This window comes from Heterodontus francisci, unplaced genomic scaffold, assembly GCF_036365525.1.
Source record: "Heterodontus francisci isolate sHetFra1 unplaced genomic scaffold, sHetFra1.hap1 HAP1_SCAFFOLD_88, whole genome shotgun sequence".
Classification (NCBI taxonomy): Eukaryota; Metazoa; Chordata; class Chondrichthyes; order Heterodontiformes; family Heterodontidae; genus Heterodontus; species Heterodontus francisci.
In genome coordinates, this window is record NW_027142063.1 from 7,296,147 (window position 1) to 7,305,060 (window position 8,914).

The window sequence follows — 8,914 nt, forward strand, 5'->3', positions numbered from 1 at the left end:
AATACCCCTCCTGTGAACAGTCTCCAATCTAAATTCCTATCCTGTGAAAAGACTCCCATCTAAATCTCCCCTGGAACAGACCCCCCCCATCTAAATACCCCGTGTGAACAGACTCCCATCTGACTACCCCAGGTACAAACGCCCATCTAAATACCCCTCCTGTGAACAGACTCCCATCTAAATACCCCCAGTAACGTACTCCCATCTAAATACCCTTCCTGTGACCAGACCCCCATCTAAGTACTACCAGGAACAGACTCCCATTTAAATACCCCTCCTGCGTACAGACTCCCAATTAAATACGCCTCCTGTGACCAGCCCCCCCCCCCCTCCATCTAGATAACACCAGTAACAGACCCCCATCAAATATCCCTGCTGTGAACAGCACCCAAAGAAATTAATCCCCATCTACTCTGTGAGCAGTCCCACATAAAAACACCCCACTTGCACGGACTGGGCAATCCGCACTGCAGCCTCCCAGTTTAAACCTGGAGAATCCCCACTGCCCCAACCCATTTTAAGCCTGGAGCATCCCCACTGCCCCCTCCCATTTTATACATGGAGAATCCCCACTACCCCTCCCATTTTAAACCTGGAGAATCCCCACTTCCCCGTCCCATTTTTAACATAACTCATTCCATTTGTGTTTATTGCCCTCTAATTCTCCCTCCTGCACCCACTGTAAACACTCCCCCCTTTCTTAATAACCTCCTTGTCCTGTAAAAGCCCCCCACTCTACCAATTCTCACCCTGTATCATCACCCCCGTGAACTGCCCGCATCTCCCCACCCCCACCCCCGTATTATTACAACCTCCATCACTTTCCTGGGTTTGGCTCTGTCTCCCGACAATCTTTCATTCTCTTTAATTCCTGGTCTGGATAAGACACTGGAATTCCATCAACTGACTCCCAGACCCCCGGCACCTTTAACTCCTGTCCGGCCAAACACAGGGCCAGGCATAGAGCAAGGACCTCCATAGGCTAACTGGAATTCTGACCCTTTAACGCACAGGAAGATCCCAGCCCCAGACACATCCCTTTGTGCAGCAAGGTGTCTCACCTGTTCTCCCCATCGGCTTCAGGAAATTAAACAGTGGTGGACACATACAAACACACAAACTGACTGGCACAGGGACAGGAGGAGGCCATTCAGCCCTTTGAGCCCATGTTAGATCATGGCTGATCTGTCCCTTCCCCCACTGAGCCACAAGGCGACAGGCAGAGACAGTCGGGGACCAGATGCACAGAGAGTCAAAGAAACACTGGGCTGGACCGGGCTTGGACTTGGTGCTATTATTCGGGAATTATACCGGCTTCAAGCTCAGGACTTTAATTCTCTGCCTTCAGGAGAGCTTTACACACGATTAATTCACTTCTGAAATGCAGTCACTGTTACAATGCAGGGAATTCTGCAGGCAAGCTGTGCACAGCAAGGTCCCAACAATGGTGACACTTCAAAATTCAGTTCACCAACGTTTTGAGTATTTATTTCTTTCTCTCTCTCTCTCTCTGCCTTTCTCCATCTTTCTCTACCTTCCCTCCCTCACCCACACTCCGCCTGTCTCTCTGTTTGCGTTTAACCTGCCACCTCCAGCTGTTTCGCACTCACCCTCTTTTTCTCTCCATCTGTTTCTGCCTCATCTGTAATGTTGGAATTGATGCAGGGATTGTATGCACAGCAGGATCCCACAACAGATATCCCATCACAGTCCTCAGAAAATGCTAAACTCCATCTTTAAACTCATAACAAGCCTTTATACAGCTTCACATTCAGCTTTTATAATTGTTGTACAATTATTGTAAAACCATAGAGAAAGCCACACTCAGGCTCTCAGGAAGCTAAACTTTAAAGTGTCCTCATTGTTGTCTTGTAGGAAATGCTACAGGTCACTTGATGCACAGAAAGATCCCACAAGCAGAAATGTGACAATAGCCAGATTTCAGTCCCCTCAAAAGGCGAAACTCCCTCTTTAAACTGGGAACAAGCTGCTGAATCGGCCTCACCATTTCAAATACCGACAAATCACATTGCTGTATGTGGCATGTTATTTTTTATTTATTAAAGGTTTAAATGGAGAAGGCGAGTGTGAAACAGAAGCAGAGAAGAGAAAGCATAGGGGCAGATAGAGACACAGGGAAAGAATGTGGAGACAGAGAGAAAGTTAACTTCAGAACTACAGTGATGGCAATAATATATTCCCATGTGCGAATCAGCGCCCTCTATTCATCAGCCTGACAGAGCCCACCTTTGCCAGAAACAGACCCAGTGATCCAGGGAACTAAAGCCCTCCCTCCTGAACCATCTCCTCAGCCATACATTCATCTGCTCTAACCTCCTATTCCTCTACTCACTAGCGCATTGTACCGGGAGTATTTAAGAGATTAGAACATTTGAAGCCTTGCTTTTTAATCTGCTGTCTAGCACCCTAAATGCTTGTTGCAGGACCTCATCCCTCTTTCTACCAATGTCGTCGGTACCAATGTGTACCACGAACTCTGAATACTTACACTCCCTTTTCACAATGTCCTGCAACCGTTCCATGATATCCTTGCCCCAAGCACCAGGCAGGCAACATACCTTCCTGGATTCACGTTTGCGGCCACATTAGCACCTGTCTGTACCCCTTACGATAGAATCCCCTATTACTATAGTTCCCCCATTCCTTTCCTCCACTCCTGTGCAGCTGAGCCACCCGTGGTGCCACAGACTTGGCTCTTGCCGCGTTCCCCTGAGGAACTATGTCCCCCAGCAGTGTCCAAAGCGGAATATAGATATGGATATGGACCAAGGGTACTCCTCCACTACCTGCCTATTTCTTCTACTCTGCCTGACGGTCACCCATTTCCTTTCTGCATGAGCAGTCTTTACCTACGGTGTGACCACCTCCCTGTACGCGGATGCTCCATCGTGTCCCCAGCCGCTGCTCCAGATCCGAAACGCGGATTTCGAGTAGCTGCAGCTGGAGACACTTCCTGCACACGTGTTCGCCCTGGACACTGGAAGTGTCTATTACTTCCCACATTACACAGGAGGCACAATCCTGGTTGCCGAGCTGCCATGACATGACTTACCCTTAATTTATACCCTCAAATTACCCAACAATTAGATTATTTACACTACGGACCTTGATCCCCAGAAAAAAACAACCTACCTATTATCTTAAGAAAAAAAGAACTGTTGACCTTTCCTTTTACCTTTAGTTACCAACCAATCTATTTGGAGTTATTCTCTAACAACTGTTACTCACCAACTGTTGAGCGTGGAAGAAACTTTATTATCCAATACAATTTTTAAAACGCTCTTTTTTTTTCAAGAATCAACATTCCATTTGATTCCAGGCCTTACCATAATCATTCCTTTACCTTTGTCTCAGCTGTTGTTCAACTTCTAAATCCCAGTGGTCATATTGAAATAGCTTCTCTCCTATTTGCTTGAAATAAGTTAGGGTAAAACAGAAACTGAATTGTCTTATAACTCAAATGACTTATTGCAAGTTGCTACACAACGGTTGCTTATTTAAAGATAAATGCTGCTCAACTGATTTTACCCCACCTTAGCACATTTATATTGCAGATGGATGTTTAAATGTGAATTCAAGGAAAAGTTACGAGCCATTTCCTAATCATGTTATCATTCACAAAGTATGACATTGACTAATTTTTCTCTTAATGAGTCCACTCATTAATTATTACGAGCATTACGTAACGTTCGTCATTTTAAAACACCATTCCAAGAACCTCCAATTCCCCAACAGGACCAAATCTGACTCCTCCTTAATCTTATTATTGCTGTTGACCACTCTTTCTATTCTCGAGCTCAAGAGTGGTGCGATCAGCACAAATTTTGCATGTTCTTCCCTTCTAAAATATCATAACTCCGAATGACTACTGATGATGAAGAATGTTATTATCTGTTAAAACTTCATCGACACTCCTCAGATTGAAGACTGTCACCGCACCTGCTGATCACTTCACTCGATGACAGTCATTATCCTTTCACAGGATAATTCCTAAACTATTATCATGTAAGTGCATACAATTAAAACAACAGATTATGCATGCTGGCTTATTATTTAGCCAGATACCCCTTTACTCTTGATAGGAATTGCATCAAATTATACTGATTCTGTTTTTAAATCTAAGTTTCCCAAATTCAAATAATGGTGCCGTCAGTTGACAATATCTTCCACTTGTTTACCTCAAAAAAAGGTTTCCCTCAATACTCAGCAACCACCAAGACAGTATTTCCATTAACTTTATTGAAAATTATGTATGTTTAAAGCCCTTTAAACTCAGGTAAATTTCCTTGTGTGTGCTTGGAATAGCAGCTATATTGATTTATTTATTATTGATTTAAATGTCATAAAAAATATGGCAGAATCTGCAGTGAGACTGGGACACCAGCAGATGGAGATTGTGAGAGACGGACAGTACTTGCAGTGAGACAGAGACACCAGCAGATGGAGATGGTAAGAGGGGGACAGTAACTGCAGAGAGACAGGGACACCAGCAGATGGAGATGGTGAGAGGGGGACAGCAACTGCAGTGAGACAGGTACACAAGCAGATGCAGATGTAGATGGTAAGAGGGGACAGTAACTCCAGTGAGACAGGAGCACCAACAGATGGAGATGGTGAGAGGGGCAGAAAATGCAGTGAGACAGGTACACCTGCAGATGGAGATTGTGAGAGGGGGCAGTAACTGCAGTGAGTCAGGGACACCAGCAGATGGGGATGGTGAGAGGGGGAGTAACTGCAGTGAGACAGGGACACCAGAAGATGGAGATGCTGAGGCATTGCTGATGGGAGATTCGCTGTGACTGAGAGTTTGAAAGTTTCCACAAGTTTGAGGAATTTACTTTATTAAAACTTGAGATGCTGAATAAAATGATTTCAATACAGTTTGTGTTAAATGGCTATTTTCCTACTATGTAAGCTTTTGTAACATTAAAATGCTCCTGTTTGGAAATATTTTGACTGATTAAAGGTAATGCATTAATAAAGCAACGGCAGCAACTAAAACTCAATGCATTTACAGAGAAAAACTCTCAACATAAGTTGTTTTGAGTTCTTTATCACTAGCGTTATGACAATCTATTTCTCTCACACACACACTTTTTCTATGCTGGTATCTTCTCTGCGATAACTCACAGTAATTGAAGTTTTGATCCAATTGTCTTTTGAAGGTTACCATTGAATCTGCTTTCAGAAACCTGTCAGACAGTGAATTCCAGACCAGAACAACTCCCTGCCTATTAGTTTCTCCCTCTGCTAGTGAAACAGTCACTCCTTATGTCTCCAAACTGAGGGAAAGATGTTGCGTGCAATTCATTTCTCCAGGGACAGCAGCTGCAGAGGAGCTGGAACCTCTTGAATTTGGACAAGTGATGAACAAAAATCCTTCTGAATCCTGAGTTCTTAAGAAGGGCCACTGACCCGAAACGTTAACTCTGCTGCTCTTTCACAGATGCTGCCAGACATGCTGAGTGGTTCAGCATTTCTTGTTTTTATTCCGTCTGAACCCCCAGGAGAGCAGAAGAAAGAAACAGCCAGGAAGGAAAGTGAAACAAGTGACATTTTATTATAGCAGCAAAAACTCTTTGTCAGAATGTGGAGGTCGTTATCGCTAAATTTTATATAAAGTGGAGCTGAAAAGTGGAAGATCTTTCATACAATTGGGGGTTAATTCGCCATTTTCCAGCTTTGTAAACCCTTGTAACATTAAACTGGTAAATGTTAAGGTTTTATCGATTGATTACAGGCTAATGCATAAATGCAGCAGCATCAAATAAAGGACAAACACTCATTGACAAATATAATTGTAAATATGGGTGAGAATTGTGTGAAATGTCACCAGCTGTAAACGTTCTCTTGGCTGCATCATTAACCTGCCTCTCGTTTCAGTCTTTATCACACAGTGGAATTGAAAATCTGAATAAAAACTGCATGTTTAGAGTGCAGTCAAACAGGCGTCTCCAGCAAAAACTCTTTGCCAAAATTTTAAGGTAATTGCAGTCAGCCATTTGCAGTCATTTTCTGAACTTTCTGTAAACTGGAGGTGAATAGTGAAAGACATTGAATACAATGTGTTAAATGGCCATTATCCAAAGCGGCCCCTCCATGTTTTAAATTACAGCAGATTTTCTACACTGTTAATGAGGTTTTTGGGGAGGGAGAGAGAGAGAGAGACAGACAGGTTTCTGTCTGGAATGGTCCATTTGGGATATGGCTGGAATATCACTCTCTCCTCCATTCCATGCTTACACAGAGACTCACTTTGGACTGTCCCATACCTGGGAGGGAGTGTCCAGAAGGAGGAAGCTGAGAGCTGGTTGGATGAGCTTTATTTTGGGTGGACTGTCTGTTTTGAGTGACAGGTTTTTTCATTTTTTATTTATTTATTTATTTCGAGATACATCACTGAAACAGGCCCTTCAGCCCACCGACTCTGTGCCGACCAACAACCACCCATCTATACTAACCCCACAGTAATCCCATATGCCCTACCACCTACCTACACTAGGGGCAATTTATAACAGCCAATTTACCTATCACCTGCAAGTCTTTGGCGGTGGGAGGAAACCGGAGCACCTGGAAGAAACCCACGCAGACACAGGGAGAAGTTGCAAGCTCCACACAGACAGTACCCAGAATTGAACCCAGGTCCCTGGAGCTGTGAGGCTGCGGTGCTAACCACTGCACCACTGGGATACATTTGGCCAACTTCAGCCTCGATTCTTTCTTTCCATACGGCTACTTAGTGAAAGTGAGTTTTTGTTTCTCAGTCTCTGTGTCTCTGTGCCCAGGTGAATTGGAGCTGATTACAGTGTGTGTGTGTGAGAGAGTCCAGTCGGAATCCCCCTCTCTCTATCCAGTCCTGACAGTCTTCTCAAAGTCCCACCCCAATCACCCTCTCCAGGATATTTTCCCCATGGACAAGCTGATGGAGGAAAGGTATGAGAGTCTAACGATGGAGCGCAGACCGTGTGGGATGGTGAGCATCACATCTTTATTGTCTCTCTCTGCCTTTCTCCCTCCTTCTGATCTTTCTCAATCTCTCCCTCTCAATCTCTCCCTCTCAATCTCTCACTCCCAATCTCTCCCTCCCAATCTCTCCTCCCAATCCCTCCCTCTCAATCTCTCCCTCTCAATCTCTCCCTCCCAATCTCACCCTCCCAACCTCTCCCTCCCAATCATTCTCAATATCTCTGTTTCTCTCTCTCTCTCTCTCTCTCTCTCTCTCTCTCTCTCTCTCTCTCTCTCTCTCTCCCTCCCTCTCTCCCTCCCTCTCTCTCTCTCTCTCTCTCTCTCTCTCTCTCTCTCTCTCTCTCTCTCTCTCTCTCTCTCTCTCTCTCTCTCTCTCTCTCTCTCTCTCTCTCTCTCTCTCTGTGTTTCTCTCTCTTCCTCTGTTAACTCCCTCTCTGTGTTCCTCCATCTCTCTCTCTCTCTCTTTCTCTCTCCCCTCACTTTGTGTTTCTCTCTCTCTCGGTTTCTCTCAGAGTGATTGTGTGTCTTTCTCAATGACTTTGTCTGTCCTTCTCTCTCAACCTCTCTGTGATTCTCTGTGTTCCTTTCTCTATCTCAATCTCTCTGTGATTCTCTGTGTGCCTTTTTCACTGGTTTTCTGTCTGTCTCTTTGCTGCCTGCAATTTCTTTGTCTCTCTGTTCTTTTCCTCCACTATTTTCCCTCCTCTTTTTCTCTGTCTCTTTCTATCCTTTCTCTATTTCTGACTTACTTCAGTCTTTTCTCTATTTCTCTGTCTCTTTCTGTCTTTTCTCTATTTCTGACTTTCTGTCTTTTCTCTATTTCTGACTTCCTGTCTTTTCGCTATTTCTCTGACTTTATGTCTTTTCGCTATCTCTCTGTCTCTTTCTGTCTTTTCTCTACTTGTGATTTTCTGTTTTTTCTCTATTTCTGACTTTTTGTCTTTTCTCTGTTTCTCTATTTCTCTGTCCCTCTCTGTCTTTTCGCTATTTCTCTGACTTTCTGTCTTTTCTCTATCTCTCTGTCTCTTCTGTCTTTTCTCTATTTCTGACTTTCTGTCTTTTCTCTTTATCTGACTTCTATCTTTTCTTTATTTCTGACTTTCTGTCTTTTCTCTATTTCTCTGTCTCTTTCTGTCCTTTCTCTTTCTTTTTCTCTCTTTCTTTGTCTCTTTCTACCTTTTCTCTCTTTTTCTCAATTTTTTGTCTCTTTCTGTCTTCTGACTTTATATTTCTATCTTTTCTCTCGTTCTTTCTCTCTCGCTCTTTGTCTCTTTCTTTTTCTCTCTCTCTCTTTCTCTTTCCATCTTTTCTCTCTCTTACCGACATTTTCTTTTTCTCTTTCTTTTTCTAACCCTAACCTCCAATGAAATTTATACCCCCCCACTAATTATATTCCCCTTGCAATTTATATTCCCCCTGTAAATTCACCCCCTGCAATTTACACCCCCCGCAACCTCCCCCCCCCCCGCAATTTCCACCCACCCCCGCAATTTCCACCCCACAATTTATGCCCCCGCAAATTATCCCCCTCTGCAATCTAACCCCCTGCAATTTATTTTCCCCCTCCTGCAATTCTCCCCTGCAATGTCCCCCCTGCCATGTTTCCCCTCTACAATTTATTCCCCGTAAGATTAATTTTTCGCCCAGCAAAATTCCCCTCTCAAATTATTTCCCCCGCAAATATTACCCCTGCAAATACCCCAATACCCCCCCAACAAATTTCCAAAGGCATTATTTCCACCCTGCATATTTTCCTCCCGTGAATAGCCCCCCCCCATCTAAATACCCCTGATCTACAGACCTCTATCTGATATCCGTCTGGTAACTGACCCTCATCTAAATACTCCTCCTGTGAACAGGCTCCCATCTAAATACCCCTCCTGGGAATAGACTCCCATCGAAATACCCCTCCTGTGAAAAGACTCCC